We start from the raw sequence: 24,578 nt of genomic DNA, 5'->3' as shown, positions 1-24,578 counted from the left end.
ATGCTAGGCATGCCTAGCAATTCAATGATAGGCAGAACACAAACATGGGTCCTGTCCTGAAGAATTGCTTTTACAATTAAAAAAAAAAAAGTTACTTTAAAAAACAAGATGGAAAAAAGAATAGCCATCATCACTCCTTAAAGACAATTCAAAAAACACTCCCTCTTGCCGGTGCCGGTGGGGTGAGCGCCACCCAGCAACAGCCTGATGTTCCCCAGCAAGAGTGCCAAGGACTGAACCTTGGTGAACGTCCATTTGTCATTTCCGCGCAAGGCAAGAGGCTCTGAACAAGGACTCTTCCCTTGTTTCCTTGTCAGCTACACAAAACTCCCAGCTTCTGTTATCCTGGAGCGAAAGCTCTTTGTACCACTCCCTTTATCAAATTCAGTCCCCACCTCCCCGCCTGCGTACAGTCACTTCATTTCCAGCCCTCCGGTGGGTACATTTCCAAGGAGTCTCTCCCCTGGGAATCATCCCTCAAGGATTCTAGATGGAAATGCCACCTCCCCACGTGTCTGAAGCCCAGCTCCACTACTCGCTGGTTTCCTGACGTCCCCCAAGCAAGGGCTTGTGATTAAACGCAGACAAAGCCTCAGCCCGAGCGAGCTAAACAGCAGGAGCCCCAGGACTCCTGTGAGCGAAGAGTCTGATTGTTTTCATGCAAATTGTTTTTAGGAGTAGGGAGATAACAGGCAAATGAAATATGGGAAATAGGCAGAGATTTTTCTAAATGAAGGGTGGGGGCGGGGGAGTTCTTTAATAAAACCTCGGCGTGTCTTTAACAGTTAAACTATCAAGTTCCCATATTTCTTACTGAGTGGAATAGAATTTGTCTCCTCCTCCTCCTGCTCTCCCAGCCCAGCACAATCGATGTCTCCTGCTTCTCCAGCGTTCCGTCTTAGCCTTGACTGAAGAGTCTGTTCAGAATGGCAGCTTCCTAAAGATGAAAAGCGCACTACCAGAGGAGAATTCTAAGTGGTGGACAGGATGAGCAATATTAATTCTACTAGTTGTCTATTTATTTTAATGCACTTAGGGAAAACTATGTCTAGCACATCAAACCCATGATTTTATTATAGACTATGGCAGTTTTTTAAAAAGTGAGTTACTATAGAGCTGATAAAGAGAAAAGCATTAAGTATATCATGAGATGCATGGTATGCAAATGTGGTAAAAAAAAAAAAACTGTGAAGTGGTGCCTACATGTACGATGTTTAGAAAATAAGAGAAGGAATTCTGCAACAAATCCAACTCAGCTCCTGGGGCAGGGCCAGAAAAATCAGTTGGTTCATTGCGGTAACTCAGATATAGACATTTGCATTTCATTCTGGATCATCAATAAGTCTTCACAGTTCAGAATCCAGGGAGTCTAAGGTGTGAGCTTTCAAGTTGGTAGACTTTGCCTCCAGCAGGGAGAGGTGTTTTGTTTTAAAAATCAGGAAATTTTACATAAAAACCCAGGTTTCTTGTTCTCTCGAAAAGCTGGAAGACCTGGCAGACTAAGTTTACAGCCCTGCATGACAATAATCAGGAGACCAGAAGTTGCTATTCTGGGACACTAGGTCCTACTCCTTCACTTTTGTGACTCAGGCTGTTCTGGGAACAAAGGGTAGAAAGAGGGTTCCTCTTGTCTCTTCCCCTGCTTCCCTCCCTTTCTCATTCTTCTCTCTTCCCCGGCAATCCTTCCCCAGCCATACACGCACACACACGCTCAGAAACACAAGAGTACCTCCAGGAAACAAATAAAACATCTCTCTTCCCCCACCAATTCCCAGGTTTACCCACCTCCGTGGCAGCCCTAATGCACCGATACTTCCCAGGTTGATTATTTACTGCCTTTTAGCCATTTAACTGGTAGAAGATCATTTGAAACCATCTAAATATGTTATTTTGTTCTGTAGGATATTGGGTAGAAGTGAAGATTCCATTTTTTTCCTACTTTCTACATCATAAAAAAATAGTATAATAGAGACAAAACAGACATATTTTTTGGAACCAGAGTGCCTGAGTTCAAATCCCGGTTCTCTCATTTCCTGGCTATATGATCATGGGCAAGTCATTTAACTTCTCTGCACCTTAATTTCCTCATCCATAAAATGGGGATTATAGTACCTATTGCATAGGATTGTTGTAAAGATTAAGGGAGTGAACATATATAAAGCACTTAGAATAGAGGCTGACACACAGTAAGGGTTGTAAATATTTGGCCTATTATATGAGTGATAGTCTTCCATTCTATGAACTACCAGTGGAAAAAACTTTAAGTCTCCACCTTGAAATGATTGAATCAACCATATTCCTTCATCCAGCAACCTTTTATTACTGGCAGATAAGTGCCAGGCACTGCACTGAGCACTAGAAACACAAAAAAGTTTTTAAAATGCCTTTGCCTTTAAGGAGCTTCCTATCACTAGTTGATTTGAAATTTGAAGTTAAATTAAGCAAACATCATATGACAATTGTTTAAATAAGGATAAGTTAAATTAAGCAAAAGTCAGACGACAATTATTTAAATAAACAAGAGTCTTATGGAGAACAAAGAATTAGAATCATTCCAGATCCAGTCTACAAAAACCAGTCTTCCAAAGAGTCAGAGTCTAAGTGGGATTTTGAAAGATACCCCTAGTAAGAAGCAAAGTCCTCAACTTAAGACCAGGAATGAAGTCCAGAGGAAGCTGGTGGAGGCTTTCAGGAGAAGATGACCAAGGGCATGTGAGTTACACACACACACACACACACACACACACACACACACCACGTGTGACGGAGCACAGCCTGGGCTGGGGGCCGAGAGAATCAGTCCAGGGTTCAGAACAGGTGGGATCTGTTCCATTCTCTTTGCATAATTTTAAGTCACTTGAGTTCACACTGTACCTAAGTTTTCCTACCACAATGGAGGTATGTTATACTTTTATAGTTTACTTTTAAGTACTTCAGCAAAATCAGGGTGATATTACGCATCTGCTGGGTGGGCAGTGAACACAAGCTCAGGAATGTGCATTCGAGGGAGGCCAGTTAGCATCATATCAGAGAGGGCCAGCTCCCAAGGTGGCTACAAGTCCTTCTGCTATAGATATCTCAATCAACAACCAATGATTAGTTAATTAGCATATTGAGTGTCAGCATTTGTTTTTTTATTGCTGAAATGAGTGATTTGTAAATTAGCATGATGCATGTGAGAAAATGCCTCTCATTAAAGAGAGTCAAAATATGTGGATTGGCTAAAATGGTTCAGAGGCACCCTGCCCTCTGACACACACACACACACACACACACACACACACACACCAGGAATGAAGAGGGAACAAGAATCCAGCTAAGCCTAAAAACCTATACCCTTAGAGTGGCACCTGAGCCTTGATCCCTAACCAGTTCCCATGGCCAAGGGGATTTTTAGTTGCATGATGCCTGCTTGGGGCACAGAATCCTGCCCTGGAGAGTTTGTCTCTCGTGACTTTTCCCCAGGTGGATCAGAGCACAGAAAGGACAGAGAGCTGGAACTTCATCAAGCTTGCAGAATTGTTTTACGCCTGTGTGGCTAAAGAATTTCCGTCTAAGAAAAGCTAGAAGCCTGATGGAATTTGGCTTGAACTTTGCCTTCAGTTCACCTGGGACGTGAGGTTTTGGGGAAGAGGTAACTGTCACCACCTCAGGTTCTCTAGCGGCTGCTGTTACCTTCCAAAAGGGAGCCTACATGCAGTACATGACCAAATCAGCCTCGGTCGGTCCCCAAGGAGGGGTGGGACTCCCCCTGCCCAGCTCTGGCCTTGATCCTCTGGTGCTTCCCTTCCCACCCAGTCCTAACGGGCAGGTCCTGAAAGACTCGTAGATGTGACAACAGCTGGCAGGTGTCCTTAGTGTGCTGGTATGTGACGGAAAGCTCTCAATGGTCTTATTTGGTTTTGAAATGTCTTCCATTTGACCCTGGCTGTTCCCAAGGTCCAAGGAAGATCCTCACTATCCCAGCTGCCACCAGAAAGTCCCATCCAGGGCCTCCAGACTCCAGTTTTACCCAGCGAGTGACTCCCACCTCCGCTTCTTGGCCCACCTCCAGGCCGCATCAGAGGGAGGGGTTGGCTGGGGTAGGTGTCAGGCTGGGAGGAATAGTGAAATAGCCCGGCTTGCCCCACCTCCAGGCACACCAACATTGGAACACCATTCCCCAACTGAGATCTGGACACTTCATGGGAAAAATCAACCTTTCCACCCCTAAGAAGATCTGGAGTTGTGCTGTCCAAAAGACCTTTCTACAGTGATAGAAATGCTTTGTATCGGCACCATCTAACATGGTAGCCACTGGCCACATGCAGCTGTTGAGCATTTGAAATGTGGCTAGTGTGACGGAGGAACTAAATTTCAAATTGTGTTTCATTTTAATTAATTTAAGTGATATAGCCAGATGTGGCTAGTGGTTACTGTATTGGACAGCACAGGCCTGGAGGCTGGCCTCCCTCCCTATCTCTCAGGACCTTCTCTTAACTCTGAAGCAGTTTGGCCTATTGTCAGCCTCTTTCTCCCAGTCTCTTGTCCTGACCTGAGTCCCCCGACTCTGTCTCCTTTCTTCAACTCTCTGGAGGGTTCTCCCTTGGATTGTTAAAGAGAAGGAAACCAATGCTTCCAAAACATTCCCCAAGAAGGAATGGCCAAGAGGTTAGGCCACCAGGAAATAGGACATTTAATGACATATGGGACTCACAGAGTGCACACACCCATTTGGAACTAATAAATCCAATGATGCTATTCAAAGTAATAGTAACAATAGTAACAATAGTAATAGTAAGTTATACTCTACTTGCATATGTGTGTAGACATATCATCACCATGCACCCTGCATGCAAAGCTAGCAGGACAAGAATTAGACTTCTCATTTTAAAGATAAGAAAACCAAAGTCGGTTTAGCTAATAGAATCACATAGCAGGTAATGACAAAGCTGGGACCAGAACCAGGTGATCTGATGCCTACTTTCTCATCATTGAAATATGTGAATCAGCCCTGATTCGAGATGAACCACGACAGGAGAAAAGAGCAAACCATAATCACCCCCAACAGCTTGACCATGTCTTAAATGCAGCTCTTTTCTTTCAGACCTGCAGAGAGCCATTGCAGATACACCGTACGCTATTTCATTCTCTAGCATTGTAGAAGCCGGAATGAGTTAGGGAATGTAAGTGGTATCTGCCTTGCAGAGCACTAATGGGCCATCCTAATCCTTCTTGCATTCTTACTATATTTTTAGGGATCTTATCGATGAATCTCCCTCTAACAAGACCTCTGGCCTTTACACAACTCCAGAGGGTGCCTTCTTATACAATACAATATGCAATGCAGTGCTATTACTCTAATGGACTTTATTTCTAAATCGAACAAGCCAAGTTTCTTTCCTGATGCTTCCGTTAACTTCATTTTCATATTATTTTTCTGGGTTCTCCGATGAAGCACATGTCAGGCTAAGGGTTCTCGTTTTTGGCTATTTATCTGAATTGGTGGCACTTTTTAAAAACACACACATGCCAAGTTCCATCCCTTGAGAAGCTGTGGTTGGGCCTGGGCATCTGCACTTTTTCAAGGTTCTCCGCCCCCCCATATGATTCCAGTGCTGCGAGCTGAGACTCATGGAACGTTGGACCAGGAATCAAGAGACCCACGTTCTGGTCCTGACTTTCCCCCCACACTAGCCTCTCTGAGCTTATTTCCTGTTCTGTCAAATGGAGAGATAGAAGGCCTGTCCTACTTTTGTGAGTTTTAAGCATGAGAGCTGGTGTGAAAGAATTTTGAAAAGTAACCTATGTATTGATGGTGGGAGGGATCTGGTGACCAGCAGGGAGGTACCACCTGCAAACAGGCCTGGGATTCGTGACACTGGTGACATTTCCACAAGGGTTCTCATGGTCTGCCTGCCTCCATCACACTGTGCTAAAAATGGGGAGAGAGTGGGTGGAGCTCAAAATGCTTTAACTCTAGTGCAATAGTGTGGGCAGCCTCCCCGTGGCTAGGTAATTCTGGACAAATGGAAGCTTGTCTGCAAGCAGCTATGTTCATTTCCAAAATAACTGGTGAGATCCCCCAGAATTTTAGGACATTCATTTCAGTTTTATCTGTTGTGAGACCTTTAGGCCATGAGATTTGAAAGCCGCAGGCATGAATCAGGAGGCAGAAGCACACAGGTTGTCTATTCCCAACCTCGGAGCTATTACTCAGGGTAAACCCGCGGCCATTTGATGTGGGAGCATTTTAATTCGGGAGGTCGAATGCAGGAAAAATACTACCTTACTCTTAATTTCAAGCATCACACGCCACACACACAGCTTAAATGCCCAGAATTAGGCTACCATCAAACCCTAGCTGTACAAAAATTACAGACTTACCCAAATACTCCAAGATGCTGACAATACTTTCTTCTGAAACTTCATGGTTTTACCTCTCTGACAAAAAGATGCTCCATTTCTGTTAATTACATTTTATACATTCAGTGCATCATGAATTGATCACAGCAAGAAAAGAAATGCATTAAGGATCAGGATTTTGCAAAGGATTAATAAGAATACTGAAGGAAGAAAGTTAAACTTTTGATGCCTCTGATACAATTATTTTAAAATTCTTATGCAGCAAATTCAAATTTTTTCTTTTAAGATAGACATTTTCAACCTTTAATTCCTACCAAAATTACTGTCTGAAATAGATAGAAGGACCCTGTCCTAGACCTAGAGAGCCAGAAACTATTGGGTGAGGTTGGGGGACCTGCATTTTAAACAAGTATTAAAACCGCTGTCCAGAGCATTGTCCTAAGAGATGAGTGCCTATGGGGAGCTGGTCAGAAATAGCAGAAGACAACTGGGTGAACCAACTATGAAAAATCAATTCCTTCCACGAAAGCCACTGGAATTCCCTATAATAAGAAACTGCTGGCCTGAAAGGGACCCCAGAGATCATTTATTTGTCTTCCTGATAGGTCATAGGTTGAGTGCTAATGAAGCACATTAGAACTTTGGATTTCTGACGGGGCTGCCCAATACAGTTGTATAAGTTGAGCACTGCACAATGGCACCACATCTAAGGGACCAAAATTTAGAGTAAATACAGTTGATTTGTATATTATGATGACAGTTTTCTGGTAGATGGCAGTAATGTGTCCTATTCCACCAAATCAACCCACAATAACAATTTTCCAACAGAAGTAAGCAAAGTGTCTTGAAGAGCTAGGGAGTGCCCTTATGTAATTCACACAGATGCAATTTGGACTCACTGCAGGCTATTTCTGGTTCCTGATCTCTTTCTTGGTCATCCTTGGCCTGGAGGAAAAGTCTTCTGCCTAAGAGAGGACTGAGTGAGCAGCAGCTAGGCTTTCACAGCCCGGGAACCTCCCAACCACTTCCAGGCCAGACTCCCTGTGCTCTGCTGGCCATAACATAAAAGTGGACCTACCAATCTGGCTTCTTATTGGTCAGTTTATAGGGGGTGGGGAGGGACTTCTACTTTACCCTGCAAAAACAGAAAACTTTTCCTCCTCTTTCCCTTTGTATTCCTTCCCTAAGCTCTGTTTGTGTTGTCCCTACTAATCCCAGGAGATCTGTTCTAGGACTCCTTTTTCATTTTTTCCTTTCCTCCACATCTGGCCTTTAACTCAAAAACATCAGGACTATTCCTATATCTTACCCTGGGTGTCTGAACCCTGTTCAGGGATGTAAGGGTACTATTGATTACCCCAAACTTTGAGGTTTGGGCATGTACTTCCTGCCTCCCCAGGAAGTTTCAAAAAAGAAGCATTTCTTAGTAAAAGGGCAGTGGATCCTCAAAGTCTATCTTTTTCCCCCTCCACTTTCACACCCAAGCTGCTCTCAGGGCAACCTCCTCCTCCTTCCTCACCCCTTTCTTTGTCAGTCTGATCAAAATGAGGAAGTGTCAGTATATGGTGAGTGTAGGGCCGGCTTAAAATTCTCTGCAGGTGGAACACACAAACCTTAGGATCCTGGCAGAAACTATAAGAGGATTCAACATCAGATTATAATCTGATGGAGATAGGGTCACTTTCCTAAGTGCTGGTGTGCTTTCGAAGAGCAAGTATCTTATAGACCAAGTGGATGCTGTGCTGGCTGGAAGTGACCTTGTGTCTAGTAGGAACCCTGATACATTTCATTTATTGCATTTGTTTACAACAGGTACACGTTCATTCATTGAGAATGTAGTATATGCCAGGCACTTGGCTAGGAGGTGACAATAATCAGTAAACACAACTATTTCCTGCCTTCGTGGAGTAATCAGTCTAGCGGTAGAGACGCTCTCCAGCCAGCTAAACAATTTCATATGCAACCGCGCTTGGTATAAATGTTCTAAAGGGGAAGCACACTGTGCCGAATGACGGAATAATATGGGGAACCTACTTTAGACTGTGAGTGAGGCAAGGCATGCCTGGGCTGGACTTTCAAGCTAAGATCTGAAGCCTGCGAAGGAGCCAGCCTCGGGAAGAGTTGGAGAAGCTTGTGCCAGGCAGTGGAAATAGTCATACAAAGACTATGAACTGAAAACTCTAGAGTATCAGTTTCTATCCTTTTCCTTTTTCCCACCCCCTAGGGTTTCTCTTCATCCTGGCTTTGTTATTTCCACTAATACAGTGTGAGAAGTCCTGAGCACCATGCCCCACGTAACTAACGCTTACTATGTGCAGGTGCAAGTGTGTTATGAGCATTAACTCATTTATTCCTCATAACCACCCCATGTGAAGAGTCTATTCATGCCTCCATTTTACATATGAGGAAACTACATGAGTCACTATGCAATAATGGTCACTATTACTATTAAAGTTAGTAATGTATTCCACAATAGCATATCAAGCATTTCCAGGTTTCTGGCAGACTTCATCCTGTTTGTTTCTGACCTTTTTACTGCTCGTTGAAGAGCCTCCTTACTAGACTTCTTCTGTGTAATTTGCAAATTTTAAAAGCTTGTGGTTTTGTTCAATCCATTTTTCATGCTATTGGTGAAAAATCTTTAATACTGCTGGTCAGGTTTTATAGAAAAAACATTTGCTGTGTCCTCCCTAGTCAGTGGCACTTCTTTGAATTCCATTCAATTCAGCACATGTTTATTGAGAACCTACTCATTGCTCAGCATGATCCTGGAGATGCCAGTTCCAGAAGTTCAAAATCAAGGAAAAGAGCACACAAATCACTGTAATAAAATAGGATGCACGCTCTGATTGTCTTATAATTGAAATACACATCCAGATGATTGAAAAAAATATGATCTACAGTCAAGCAGACAACTATCCAGAAAGTATTTCTCAAACTTAATTTACTTTTTTTGTTTCTTAAATAATAAATGTAAAACTGGTCAAAAGCCTTTTTAATATGAAGATGTAATAACTCCATATGTTGGAATTTGTTGACTCCATAAATCTGATTGGTCTGAGAATTGTTCTAAATCACCTGGGTTTTCCCTAATTACCTACTGTTTATTTTTTATTATTTATTTATTTAATTGCAGAGTATTGCGGGGGTACAAATGCTTTGGTTACATAAATTGCCTTTGCACCGCCCGACAAGCAACAAGCATGCCCAACCCCCAGACAGCATACACCACATCCATAAATACCCATCCCTTCCTCCCCCCATTGTCAAATAAATTTTTACCTTTTTCTCTTTTAATTTACAGGTAGGGGAAGCTAATCTTTGAAGATCCATCTAATAAGCAAAACAGTAGTTGCTGAAGGGGAATTGGTGGTGCCTGGTGTGCTTATTCCTCAGTTGAAAAGGAACATGATTTTTGCAACAATAAAACAGCGATCTGCCCTTCCCAGCAGTGTTAGGACACTTCCTTCTGACTCCTCCTCCGCATCTTGTTTAGGTAAGTGCTAAAATAAGCGGGAAAGGGGAAGCCCTAAGCAACTGACCAGTAAATTATGATTACAGGTTTGTATTTATGGGAGGGGAGATAAAAAATTATAGGAATTCCTTATTTGTATCTTAATAGGCACAAACTTCCCCTTCCAGAGAAGCTTGACCCCGCATCCATTTTCAAAGAGCGATTTCATGCAATGAGTAAGCAGCTTCTCTAGGTGGAGAGTTTGAATTTCCCCTTCCTGAATCATTTCCTGTATCTGAAATGCGCACATCTTGCTAGGCAAGAGCACCACAGTAGAATCTAAAGGGTCTAGCAGCTACTAAATCAGGAGAAAATACAATAATACCAGTGTCAGACACCACATTCAAAGGAGAGTTAATGGGAAAGAAGCCAATAAAGGTCTTTTCCTACCAGTAGCCTAATAGGACATTTTCTCTCTCTCTGTTGTTGAACCTATCTATCTAAGGACATATTTTTTTTAAGGTGAGGAATGTAAATTGTGATATAATTGCTTGAATAGGTGAGAAATGACCTCCTAGAGCTGTGCCCATCAATGTCGGGAAAACACATGCTGACTCTAGTTCTCAACCTGGTGACCATGTGGTAGAGGGACCTCAGAACAGCAGTGTTTAACCTGGGTCTGTGAACTTGGATGGTAAAATAAAATTACATCTTTATTTTCTCTAACCTCTCGCTGAAACTTAACATTTCCTGCAATGACAAATGTGGTACCTGTGACTTTGTCACGGAAAGAAATCACAGATCTTTTCAAATCACGTGACAGTTGTGCAGCTACCTGGATTTATACTTATTACCACTTCAGATTATGATTAAATATTAGAGATGCTGCTAGTTTTTATTATTTACACTGTTATTAAAGAAGCACATATGTAAGGCTCTGTGCCGTATTTTTAAAAATTATTTTGTAGCTGTATTTCAACATAGTTGACTTCTTTCGTAATCCTGTGTTTTATTTTATGCATTTTAAAACATTCTGAGAAGAGTCCACAGATTTTACCAGACTGTCAAAGGGATCCACTCTCCCCCCTGCCCCCCCAATGTGAAGTATCCCTTTGGCCTTAGGAGACTCTCAGTATTGCCCTGTTCCTTTAGGAGACTTTCAGTATTTTCCCACTGCAAAAACACAGTTTCCATGCAGCGAAGGGCCTAGAAAATTATCCATTTAGTGCATTTCACTGTGCCTTTCACGTAGTTTTAGGTACCTCTTTTCCAATAACACATCTTAACAAAAACTTCAAATGTAGTACAATTGTGAAATATGGAATCATTTGATCTTCAAATCACTGGTTAAAGCTGCATCAGCTTTCAGCTATTCAAGAGCTGACTATCTAAGCTGTGAATTATCAAGGTCCCCTTTTCTCCCTGGTTCCCTTTTTGGCTGTTTACCATGTGGTTCTTTTACTATTGGGTCACAGGTGCACTGACAGATAGGCAGGGCTCCCAGAGGAAATGACATTCAAATCTGACAATTTTCCTACATCACTAAGAAATTGTGGATGAGCCGAGGTTGAAAGTGTTGATTAAATTAGGGTTTGGAGTTACCTGTGGATTTTAATTATCATTCTACCCCTGTCCCAGTGTCCTCTGTCTTCCCACTGCTACCGCACTTTGGTAGCTCTAATGAGACACTTGTCAAATGCTATTTTGGATTGCTAGTTATCTTTGCCCTGCATAGGGTCTTCCCACGGAACCTGTGTTATCCTCCTCCATGTTGCCCCTGGTGCTCAGCAGACAGTAAGATCCTCCATAAGTAGGTGTGGTTGAACTAAATAGCTATCCACTATGCATATTTAGTGGGCCTCCAGGCTTGACGATGCCAGTGTTAATATGATTATTTTCTATCCTGGATTTTGTTCTGTCTATTCGGATTTTGTTATACAACATCTATTCCACAAATACTGAACACTGACTATGGGCCAGGCGTCATGCTAGACACTAGAGACAAAGATGACTATGATATGAACTTCCTTCAAGGAGTTCTGGAGCCATAGAGACACCAGGCAAATAAATATTGCAATAGAGACTAACAAGAACAAACATGGCAGTATGAACTAGGTATGTTGGTGGCACCAAGGAAGGATGGGTCAATTCTGAAGCATGACAGTCAGAGAAGACGGTACAGTGGGAACACGAAGCATAAGTAGGACGTGGCCAACGGGAAGACAGAGGTGGAGACCTTGCAGGATCAGAGAATGGCAAGGCTTTCAGCATGGGAGCTGTACACAGCATTCGTTACCTGCCCAGCTCGCATTTCTTTCCCCACCTCCTTCTTCCCTGCTAAAGGAATCCTCATTCTGTATCTGGGATGGTCCCAAGGAAGGTAAGCTCCTCCCCCAGACCCTCATAAGCCAATCACGGTCGTTCCTTTCCTTTCCCCCAGTGATTGCAGTGATTGGTGTAGGGTGGGCACGTGACCACGCTCTTGTCAATAGGTATAAGGGGAGTCTGCCCTGGGACTTCTGTTTGGACCCAGCAAGACAGGGTCTAGCAAGGAAACAGCTAGCCTTCCACTTCTTGTCTTGAAAACTAATATGATGTGTGCGGCTGTGGCAGCTATCTCGCAACAGCGGAAAGATAATAAGAGCCTGGGGGGCTCTTTGATAGTAACACTGAATAGCAACCGATACTGGCAACTGGACTCCTTGTGAGAGGAAAGGTTAACCCCTGCTTGTCTATGCTATAAGTAGGCAGATTAGTTTTCCTTATAGCTAAGCACTTCGTAACTGATTTGCATAGCTTCTGTAAACTAGTTTTCATAGGTCTCACCAGTGGGTACCAATGAGGCCACAACTAACAACCCTGAGTTCCACTGGCTGGGTATCCCCAAACTGCATAACCCTAAGACTCAATCCCTTCTTCCTTCTATCTCTCCAGTCATTCTGGGGAGTCCCCAGGGGAACGCCTCTGAGAATGTGGCTTCTTCCTCTATTCTGTCTATCCCCACTTTGATGCTGACAACGTGTTATACGCAAAGACAGGAAGAAAGCCCTTCTCTCTGACTCTGTCTTTCACTCTGTCACTAGACTCCAAGGTGATGCAAATGCCCTGAATGTCATAAGCTTTTGGTCAAACTACTTCCAGCTCCTGACTATCCCCCACCCTGCTCTCCATTGGAGAACGTCTGTAGAATGGGAAACATACTGTTTTCATCTTTTATTTTTGTCTTTTCATGGAAGTATGAACCTAGTATCAACCTCCTCCTTTAGACAGAACAAAGCAGTAACAAAAGCCCCCAGGCTTATCAAGCTGTGCCTATAGATGCCCCAGAGTTCAAGTTTGCTGGCCCCACACAGCTGTTCTCCAACTAGCTCAGCCCAGAGCTCAGTTACACTTGCACATGAAGGAATGAACATAATATTGCAAATATGGTCAGGCGGTGACCTTATATATCAAGCTAAGAAGTATAAGCTGTATCCTCTAAGCCCGAGCTTCCTGACAAGTATGCCACATAGGTGTTGAGATACTACCCTGCCCTCTCAGCCCTTGGGACTGCTAGGCAGAGCCTGACAGACAGAGCCCCTAGTGGCCTTGGCTGGGTGTCGGAGGATGTTGCCAAGGAGAGTGAGGCATAACCGGGCCGTAATATTAAAAGATTGGGAAACAATAGGGAGCCACTGAAGGATTTTTAACATAAAGTAATCTGATCAGCTGCTCATTTCGGAAGACAGTGAAAGGGCAATGAACCTGGGACCAGGAACACCAGTCTCACCTAAAACAGCCTAGTTATGAAATGATGAGGGGCCAAACTAAGGAGCAGGAATGAGGGAACAGAGGGCATCTGGGATATGAGAAATCTTTGATGAGAAATCAAGCCCATGATACAAATCAATGGGCTTGCTGGTTGATTAAATCTAGAAGGTTAGGAAAGTAGCCAAGATGACGTCCACCTTCTGATTTGAGAACCTAGGTGGACAGTCTCATCCAACAAGACTGGGAACATGTGGGGAAAAGGTGAGGAAGAAAATTAACTTGAGGTGAATGTGGACTGTCCAAGGGACGTGACCAGTAGGCATGTAGACAGATAGATCTAAAGTTCAAGAGATCACTCTGGTGTAGAGATTTTAGAGTCATCAACAGGCAAGTAATGGCAGAAGCCCATGGTCATTGGTGATACTGACCATGGAGAATATTCCAATGATAAGGGGGCCAGAAACAGAACAAGTGATTGAAGTCAAAAGACCAGGACTGAGGACTCAGTTCAGGTGGGCCTCAGCCAGTCAGTGTTTCTCTCTCTCTCTTTCTTTCTCTCTTTCTGTCTCACCTCTGCTTCTCTTTGAGCATCAGCCTTATTGTCTCCTACTTCAGTCAGGACTTTTCTACTAGGCAGAGGACAAAGTCACTGGCAGCCCCAGATTAGCCACTCCCATAAAAGACTTTTTCTCCTACCACCCATACACCAATCCTTGGAAAGAACTGTGATTGGCTTAGCTGGGATCATATGACCTACCCTTGGCCCTAACATATGGGACACTCGAATTGGCCAGACCTGGGTCACATGCCCACATCTGGACGGGATGAGGGGTACAGGCTTTATTACCAGAAGAACAGGGTTGGTAAAGCTGTCTGGGCAGACAAAAGACAGAAGGAGGAACGGGACCCAGTAGAGGAGACAGAAAGTTGACACGTCAGAATAGATTAACAGCTTTTCAGTGGCCAAGAGCTGTGTCTTATTCTTACCGGTTTCCTCTGTCCCCCACTATCTGGTACCTAGCGCTGTGCCTGTGATCAACCAGTGCGTATGGAATGAAGGTACAGACACTACACGTGATAGATAGTAGGGATTTGTCAAAAGACATGACAAAGACTAACTCAGAAATCTAATTTGGACAATATACAAAGGCCTGTTTTTTAAGTAGCTGGCCACCACTGACATAGATATTAATAGATTCTCTGAAAAAGAGCCAATTTTTTTCATGATTTGGATGAAGGCACCATATCAGTTTGGACCAAAAAGTTACAGATGAGAATCTGACTTGGGGAGCGTCTTAGGGAAATTAGGTAGCGTTGTTTTAAAGAGAGTTCATTTTATTGCTCTGTTCTAGGGCTGACTGCAATTTCATGCTGCATTTGCAAGCCTGCAGGCAGACAACCTTAATTACTATGGATGCCAGATAGAAAGAGAAGTGCTAATCAAACCTTTATTAATCGGTGCCATACTTCCAACTTTCAGGAACAGATGCTAGGGAGGAATGAAAGCTTGTAAACCACAGTACCCACCGACTCCCCTCAGGTAGAGAATGTCTTTTTTCCGTATCAAGTACCCTTTACATCCACTAGGGGGAACCCTAGCGTGCGTCCAAGCTTGGCTTTTTCTGTGCGTTAATAGAATGATATACCCATGAAAACTTGCTTGTCTGTTGAGAAGTGTGTCCTTTCTGTAAGGGCTCAAATCTGGCATGTTGTCATATTTTTTGAACAGATGAGAGAATATCATTCAAGGTATGATAAAGAAAATAAATTGCTTAAATTCCCACTGGATTTAGAAGAAATCCATCTTAGAGAAAGTTTTTATTGTAAACAGAAGTTTCGAACAGGAAAAGGAGAGTAATGGTTTGTCAGAATCTTTGCTTATTGAAAAATAGAAAATGTTGAATCTGTGCCTTTTCAATTTTAAAGAGCTTAGTTTTAAATACCTGTTAGACACTAGTGTGATCTTTATGCTCAGTGGCATTCTTAAAGTATTATTGGCACTCAGTTGATAATTATTATAATTACTATAGGCTTGCCTAACATAATTACAGTATAAGGCTTTTCCATTTTCAACACAAAGCCATTTTCAAACAAAGTTTGAAAGGTGCTGTAAATTAACAAATAATCCAAAAGCAATGCTCAGACTTGCATTCGGTAGTGGTTCCTCCGTATTGTCAATGATATTTTTTGCAGCAAGGTGTTGCTTTTCTCCTTTTATATCCTCTGTCTCTGCAGAGATAAGCAATTCATGACTTGGTAAATATGTATTGTGCACATGCCACGTTAAGTCACTGTATTTGGAGCTGGGGTACCTCAAAGAATGACCCCTTCCCCTAAGAAGTATCCGGGCTTTACAATACAATTCAATCAACATTTATTGAACATTGACTCTCTGCAAGGCCCAGTGATTTGCACAAGGATGGAACCACTGGTCTTGCTCATTGCCAGCCTTCAACACACGCCTAGGACATGATAGGTTCTCAGGAAGTATTGACATGAGCAAGTAAATGAACAGAAAGTTTGAGGCTTAAAGGGAATTATGGAGATAAACTGAATAAGACACCATTTCTGATCTCAGAGAAATGACATTAAGTGGAAGAGCTAAACACACCACCAATGCATAATGTATAATGTGACTCACAAGATTTAAATGCTATCATAGATTTGCAAATAAAGTTCTATCCACATTCAGAGGAGGGAATTCATAACCAAGTGGAAGAATAGTTCAGTTAAACAGATACAACAGGTGAGTTTGAGTACACTGCTAGCATGGAGCCTGGCATGGAAGAGACACACTCATTACCATTTGGGGATAAATGAATGAACACTTGCTATACACAGACCCTAGTCCTTGGGGGGACTATAGATGTGCTAGTACTTGGTTTCCATTTTTGTTTATTTATTTTTTTTAAAGGAGCTTAAAGCTTAGTAGAGAGGTTCTACTATAACTTCCATAAACACTCCCAGGAGAAAATGGATTTTAAACCAGACCTTGATGGGTGAATAAGAGTTCGAAAAGCAGAGAAGAGGGGAAGGGTGTTTTAAATGAAAAGTGCAGTGAATGCAAGGGCATGGAGACATGAAAAGTCCTGGCTTGTTTAAAGAAGCACGGAAATCCCATGGCTAAAAATGGGAGGCAGCCCCAACTATATCCCGAGCTCTTAGCATAAGGCCCTATATAAGGAAGTCCCTTAATAATTATTTGTTATTTTTAATAATAATGATGGCAAGAGCCAAACAATGAGCATAAGTCATAAGTGCTGGACAAGTCTGAAGATGAAAAAGTTACCTGGGCTGGGGCCTGCTCATTGGGGTCAATTTATGGTCAACATCATTGGTCTTTGTGTGCTGAGGCCATAGGACCCTCCAGACCAGCTGGAGGGTCCTTTACCACCAACCTGTCATCATGGGCTGTTTTGTTTCTTCTACATAGTCTATTTCATGGCAACCAGAGGAGTGTTGTGCTCAGGGCCACTGCCCTCAGTTTAAGTCCTGTTTTCTTGAGGCCTCTCTTTTTATACCTTCATGCTAACTGTACGCCTCCTATGGGCACCTGAGTTGTCACCTCTGTGGATCTCTCCTGAACTAGGTAGATATGGTTTCATCAACTAGGTTTTGTGGTTTTGATTTGATCACTCTCATTTGCATAAAACCAGCAATGTTTTTTGAATACCCTTCCATTTTTAATCAAATGATCTAATGATCCTAACATTGTTAATAACACAGAGCCTGTTTGCAGAGGCTGAAAGTCTAGTTGAAAAGATAGGACTTGTACCTAAAAAGATAAATACTACTACTGCCATTAGCATTCTTTGCTTTGCACTATAGCTAGGGCCCCTTAATCTAATTTCACACACACACACACACACACACACACACACACACACACACACACAAACATCCTTATAGTTCACAGTATCCTTGTATACACATCTGATGGGCAGCAGTGTTTAGTAACTAAGCTTTGGTAATGCTTGGCCTCTCATATGCCTGTTCTCAAAATCTGTCTTTTTTCTATGTTAAATTTCTTAAAGCAGTATACCCCAAATTTTATTATTTCTAAAAATGAAGATTCTTTCCTTGCATAAAAGAAGTATTCCCAAGCACAGGGGCATCTTCACCATCTGCCTTCCTGCTTCATGCTGTCTATTTGCTTGCAATATTTATACCACCTTGTTTTCTTTATCATTTTCTCACCTCTTTATAAGTATTTGCCCCTAAATCTGCTGCTCTCCCTGCATTTATTGCACTTCTCCAAAACCCTTCCACTCCCTCTCCCTGGTGTTAGTTTTCTGTCCTATTCCTTATGCCATTTAGAAATCTCACATCCATGTGGGTGCCGAGTTTCTTCTTCTTCTTTTTCTTTTCTTTTTTTTTTTTTTTTTGAGACAGAGTCTTACTTTGTTGCCCAGGCTAGAGTCCCGTGGCGTCAGCCTAGCTCACAGCAACCTCAAACTCCTGGGCTCAAGCAATCTCCCTGCCTCAGTCTCCCGAGTAGCTGGGACTATAGGCATGCGTCACCATGCCCGGCTAATTTTTTCTATGTATATTTTTAATTGGCCATATAATTTCTTGCTATTTTTAGTAGAGATGGGGTCTTGCTCTTGCTCAGGCTGGTCTCGAACTCCTGAGCTCAAATGATCCACCCGCCTCGGCCTCCCAGAGTGCTAGGATTACAGGCGTGAGCCACCACGCCTGGCCTCTGGTTTCTTCTTGATACCCTAAGACAACTTGACTCTGAGCAGACCATCCACCAATTATAGATGTGGATGCAGTTTTGACAGATCTTCTAGATACGGCCATTCGCCTGTTGCTGCTGGCTCTGGTGTACCCCACACCCACTCTTAACACTAGTGGCATCCACTCTTCACCTTTATGGAACTCCAGCTGGTAGGATCAAGAGGCAGGTAAACAAATTATGGACATGCAGAGGGATAGTGCAATGTGTGAGAATTGAATAGACAGGGCCACCCAACAGTGGGAAGTCAGGGAAAATTTTATCCAGGAAGAGATGGTGAGGACAGAGTCTTTGCTGTGCTTGCCTAGCTGGCTCACCAGTACCTGCTGCAATAAAACAACCAAGGAGGGCAGGAGATTCAGTACTACCAGCCACCTAATACCATACTGTGAGAGAATCCATCAGCGAATCTGATGTAGAAGGCATGGGCGTGGCCAGAACAAGGGGTTTGAGTCCAAGCTCGGACCCCCATACTCTGTGATCTTGGTGTGTCATGAAGCTCTCTGCACTTCAGTTTGTTTATCTGCAAAATGATGTAATAACACTTACAAGGTTATTGCAAAAATAAATGAAGAAAGGGAAGTAAATGTGCTCGGTACTGGGCAGAAACATGTGCCAAAAAAATGCTAGTTAAAATTCTTTCCTAAGCATAGGATTTGGGCTGAATTATGTCTCCCCAAAATTCATATGTTGATGTCCTTGCCCCAGTACCTCAGAATAGGACTGTGGCTAGGGATAGGGATAGGGTCTTTAAAGAAGTAAAACAAAGTCATTAGGGTGGGCGCTAATCCAATGTGCCTGGTGTCCTTAGAAGAAGAGGGAATTTGGACACAGACATGCGCAGAGGGAAGACCATGTGAACACACAGAGAAGACAGCCATCTGCAAGCCAAGGTGAGAGGCCTCAGAGGAAGCCAACCCTGCCGATATCTTGATCTTGGACTTCCAGCCTCTAGAATTGAGAGGAAGTAAATTTCTGTTATTTATGCCACCCGGTCTGTGGTACTCTGTTATGGCAGCCCCTGCAAACTAATACAGTGGGTTAACATGGCATCAGAGCCCCAGTATATAATAATAGTAATAATAATGTGTTTATTTATTGAGCATTTCTTGTGTGTCAGGCACTGTGCTAAATGCTTTACACATGTTATCTCATTTAATATGCATGAAAATCCCATGAGTCAGATGCTGTTATTTCTCATTTACAATGAGGATGCTGAGGCTTAGGGAGCCCAAGGCTGCAGAGTTATTGAGTGGTGGCACTGGGTCTGGAACCTAGGCCTGACTAGGGTCACTGTTGGCCTACAGAGTCTTTGTGCAAAAAAAAAGATGCTCCTTCCGTTGGGCACACCCAGCCCCATGCCAACATGCAGGGCCTGGTGGGCAGAGGGCAGGCTGGGTTTCAATTCCTCTTGCCCTCTTGGCCAGGTGCCCTTGTGCAGCCCTGCCTCTCATGGTGGCTCACTCTGCTGCCCTAGCTCTTCATCATTATACTGGGCTGGGGGTGGCTGGAGATGCCACCATCGCAGCAGGAGCAGCTGGGTGCATGAGGGATTGTGAGCTCTGGGTGCAAACCTCACCCACTTCACAGCTGGGACAGAGGCACGTGGGAGCCCAGGCCCATGAGTTGTGGGTTGGCTTCCAGCGGCCCTACAGAATGACCATAAGAAGTCCTCGATTCAGGCCAATTCTGCTAATTGCTAATTGGCCTCAAAATAGCTCTGACTGTGTCCAGTGTACAGACAGCAAGAAATCCAGTTTGCCAGGGTCACACACCTGTCCTTCCACCATCACCCGGTCCCTCCCTCCTCACCCCCACCAAATCAAAGAGACTGCGAAATGCATCTTTGACTATCTGACTATGAATGCAAGTGCACCTTTCCTTATAATTGAAGCTCCTGAATGTTCCAGATTTGCAGCTTTCGTGGTGGGGGAAAAAAAGGCCTCTGACACCGTAAATATTTAATCACCATTAAGAATGTCCAATAAACGAGGGTAGTCGAGTTTCAAATTGGCTGGTTCAGATGCTTAAAGTGCAGAAGTCATAGCAGAGGAAAAATAAAGTACACTCTAAAATAGTACCATCTTTAGAGGGTTTCTATCCCTGCTATTTAGGTGTTCCTTAAGCAATGAAGGAACCAAGACTTTCCAATTTATCTCTGCAATATTAGTGTTGGGTGGGATGGGGTGAGGTCTGGGGATAACAAAGTGTGGCAATCCCTTAACAATCCTGTTTTGGCAATAGTGAATATAAATGGAATTTCTAGACTTTATTGAAGGAACTGCTGGAGCTCAGACTTAAGGAGAAATGTCTAAAAAGGAAAAAGCAGTGTGTTCCATTTTGTATCTTGTTTGAAAATACATTTCAAACGTTCCACAGTATTTTAGAGATCATAACCATCCTCTGCCCCCACCACCTTCTGAACCCTTATCCCCCCAGTAGTTTTGATTTGCTTTTAAGGTTCTTTTAGTTTTATGTTTTAACTGGAAAAAAAAAAATAATCCTACCCAGTCAGGTTTTGTCTGTATCCCCAGGTTGAATTTAGTGTAGGAAAACCAGTGCAGAGGGAATAAAAATGTAGCTTTTTGCCACTGCCAGATTCAGGGGAAGCAACCATTTGGAACAAAGGAGTTCCATTTTGCCAGCAGTCTTCACGCGTCCACCAATGGACAGACAGAATGCACAGGCTTAAACATCATTCGGGGTCACTTCTGGATCCATGTGTGGGGGTAGATTGGATTGTTAGTTATGACCTGGCAGGAAACAGGGGACACGTGCAAGGAGATGTGCGAAGGAAGAGACCACGGCTGAGATGTGGGCTAACAGCAGTGGCAGTTGTTGAATCCCACAGGCCTGAGGAGGAGAGAGAGGGAGCGGCCACTGAGCCCAGAGAAGGCTGCGGCTACAGTTGGAGCTGTGAGAGAGGCCTGTCCACGGGATCTGTGGCCTTTGAGAGGGACACAGTTACGGCCAATGCACAGAGCATGGGGAGGGAACCGGGGGACTAAACATATCCAGACTTCACCCTAGTTACCCAGCCCTGGGGCTCCTGCTGGGAGCCCCTTGGGCTGACTCCGACCTCAAGTGGAAAGGCAAGGGTGATGTCCATAAATACCAAACTTCTGGGTCTACAGCAAGAAGAGGAAGAGTGGAAAAACAGTCTGTAGGGAGAAATGGAGAATATCCAGCCCAAATGGGGAAGAGGAAATAAATAGGCAGAACTAGAAAAGGGGTAGAAGAGATTGTGGTGATGGTTTCATGGGTGTATACTTATCTCCAAACCCATCAAGTTGTATATATTAAATGGGTACAGCTTTTTGTATTGCAGACATACCTCAATAAAGTTTTTTTTTAAAAAAAAAGAAGGCAAGAAGAATAGGGGCAGGAAGGCAAGGCAAACTCAGTCTTCCATGGGCTTTGCATTTGGGCTTCTGTGCATGAGGCTGAGAAAGTCGGAGACATGCTGTTTGGACCACCCCATTCTCAGTGCCTTGCCCTCACCCTGGGGCCACATGCCGAGCTTTGCTGACAGCAACAGCCCATGCTCAGAGCTGCCACTGCTTCCTCCCCTCCTTGGTGGGAACACTTTCCAGGGAGCGGCAAGGGCAGAGGCTGGGTGGAGAGCCTCAGGCGGCTCACTGCAAAGTCCAGCAACTTTCCTGTCAGCTCAGAGCATCTCCTCACTAGAATCTCAACGAAGCGGAAGTACAAGTGGCTGTGAAGTTATCTGCGTGTTTATCTTATCTTCTGCTATTCATTTCAAGAGTTTGAGTTATTATTAATACGAAGGCCTGGCTGCTGCCGGCCGCTCTTCTCTTTGAATGGGTTTTTGCCAAGCTGCTGGTTGTTGGAGGACTCGGAGCCTAGGATTACGCTGACAGCAAGTCTCAGAGCAGTGACGGGAGAGCAGAGACCGGGGAAATGACGTGTATTAGAGAGGGATCAGCATTTTGCGTCTAGTCCTTGATGCCCTTTTAGCTCCTCATTTCCAAAGAACAGCAAGGAAAATACAGGCAGGGACAGACTTGGATCTTGGGAAAAGTCTGAGAAAAGCTTAATTTTCAAGAGACTGCTCGAGTTAGAGAGATTCCCCAAATCTGAAGAAGTAATTAACTGATGAGTTTGTGTACTTCATGCAGGGTGAACTCCAGTCGGTCTGGATAAACACTGTGATGGCTGATTTACCACGTTCTGCTTTCAACTTGCAACGGTCTCAGATTCTTAGCCACTGAGGGTTTTGATGAATGCTTCGAAGAAAGGGCCCAAGAGAAACTTCATGGCACCGAGAACACTATCTGAGAAGTGAGGTACTGGAATGCTAGGGTGATGTCCTAGACTCCGGTCCCATAAAAACATCTGACATTTTTACATTCTTTCTGTAGGCAATAGCTCATCCATCTCTAAAGCTGAGTGAAAGGACTGCTTTAACTTAAAGAAGGTCATGCAATCATTTTCTTGTGTGTCCCACCTACAGTTGTCCTCTAATGGTGAATGACCATGAGCAGCAGTTAAGTTGTGATGAGGAAAAAGATGGCAACTGTAATGTTGGGACAACCTAAGTTCCACCTACTGAAAGAACACCACCGAGCCTTCCCCACTTTCACCAACAGCACGAGGGCACTGTCACCCAGCATACTCACTCAACAATTGTCTGGGGCCATGTTGGGTGGGCAGAGAGAACAAGGCACTGAGTTCCTTCTGCCCCATCTTCACTGTGCTGTGCTCAACTGACTGTTCATGTTGCTTGAACTGTGTTCCACTCGTCTCTCAGCATCAGTTCAAACTTATTAAATAGCTCTTCCTCTAATCTACTTTCAACCATCTGCTCATTAGCAGACTAGAAAGGAGACTGGGTTGTTTCTTTTTCCTGTCAGTTGCCCAGGGCTGGGTCTTTGATAAGGGCCTTGATGGGGAAGACCACATAGATATGAGCAAAGCTGTGGAGGAGGAAGTGGCTTGTCTTAAATCCTAGAAGGACAACAGTCATACTCTTCGGCCCACTGGGCCATGTTTCCCACATTCTGCCCAGGGGGTTGTAGCCGTGTAGACGAGGCATGGAGAGAATTTGTTGAACACTGGAACTAATATTCTTAGTTGCTTTAGATCTCTGCCAGGCCAGTCATCCTACAGACCACTGGCAGGTTAAAAAAAAAAAAGAAAAAAAAAGTCAGAAAGGAAACCGAAGTAGCAATGATAGCCATCTTGTGACTGTGACCAATTGCCTACTGAACAGTTGTAATGTCCTGAGCCTCGGCAGGAAACCACTGAATCTATAAAGTCCTGTCCACCAGCAATGAGTCTGATTGTGGATGGCCTGGTTAACCCAGATTGCCTTCGGTGCCGGAGGGAGTTGATATTTTCTCATTATGAAGACTTTCCCATCTAGTGAATGCTGCAAATAAAACTGCTCGGAATCAGTCTGAACTGCCTGTTTCCGTGGTAGCAGGCCTCTGTCTGGAGGATAAATCTGCACCATCTTTTCTTTGGGTTTCAGCCAGTTGTGTTACAAGGAGTTCTGAAATGTGCTGTATGTGACACCCAACAAGAGAGGCTCAGCCAGTTGGAGAGGGACCTGCACCCCTGGGCCAGACAGCGGTGTCCAAGAGAAAGCCATCAAAGAGATACAAAACCCACATTGCCTAACTATTTATTTCGGTTGTTCGTATTTCCCACACTTTTCAAATGTGAACTTGTGTCCTGAAGGTGGAGCTTTAGTACACAAGAAAATTGGGAAGGGGCAAACACATGTGTACAAAATGGGGTAGAATCAGTAAAGAAGGCGTTCATGCTTCCTTGTCGCCTACATTTTCCATGCCAAAAAGTTAGCACAGATTCTGATTTCTTTCACCATAGGAGTCTGCATACAATTAAATGGGAGGAAAAAAAGAAGCCTACTAGTTAGAGTGGGACTTATGGTCCCCGTAGAATGGCAAGGAAGTGTAGCCATCAAAGCCATTTATACTTCTTGTGGGTAGTATTTTTTAAGACGCTGTTTCTTTTTCAAAACGAAGCAGCAATGAATTGAGTAGTGATCAAAATGCCGCACCACAGAGCATGTTTAATCCAAATAGCTCCCAAGATGGTCTGCCACTGATTGTACCAACTCTACGGGACTTAGAGAAATGACTTGGTTACCAGCGAAGTAAAACTATCTCCGGAATGGAATTGAACTGTTGCTCCTCGGCACTTAACGACACTGCCACAGCCGGTTCATGAAGCCAGCAAAGGCCATTGTGCTCTTCATCGTTCACAGGGAAAACTGTCAAAATACTAGAGCATAAATCCCCTACT

General features: G+C 43.7%; 1 long non-coding RNA gene across 1 annotated transcript; it reads right to left on the bottom strand.

The window, feature by feature from the left end:
* Window positions 1–692: 692 nt before the first annotated feature.
* LOC123639440 lies at window positions 693–9,727 on the bottom strand. Its single transcript, XR_006735726.1, has 3 exons — window positions 9,628–9,727; window positions 6,367–6,445; window positions 693–937 (listed from the first exon to the last, which is right to left on the bottom strand). It is a non-coding gene; the product is annotated as an uncharacterized LOC123639440 (long non-coding RNA).
* Window positions 9,728–24,578: the final 14,851 nt, after the last annotated feature.

The sequence above is a fragment of the Lemur catta genome, chromosome 6 (genome assembly GCF_020740605.2).
Source record: "Lemur catta isolate mLemCat1 chromosome 6, mLemCat1.pri, whole genome shotgun sequence".
NCBI classification, from domain to species: domain Eukaryota; kingdom Metazoa; phylum Chordata; class Mammalia; order Primates; family Lemuridae; genus Lemur; species Lemur catta.
This window is presented reverse-complemented; position numbering and strand designations above follow the sequence as displayed.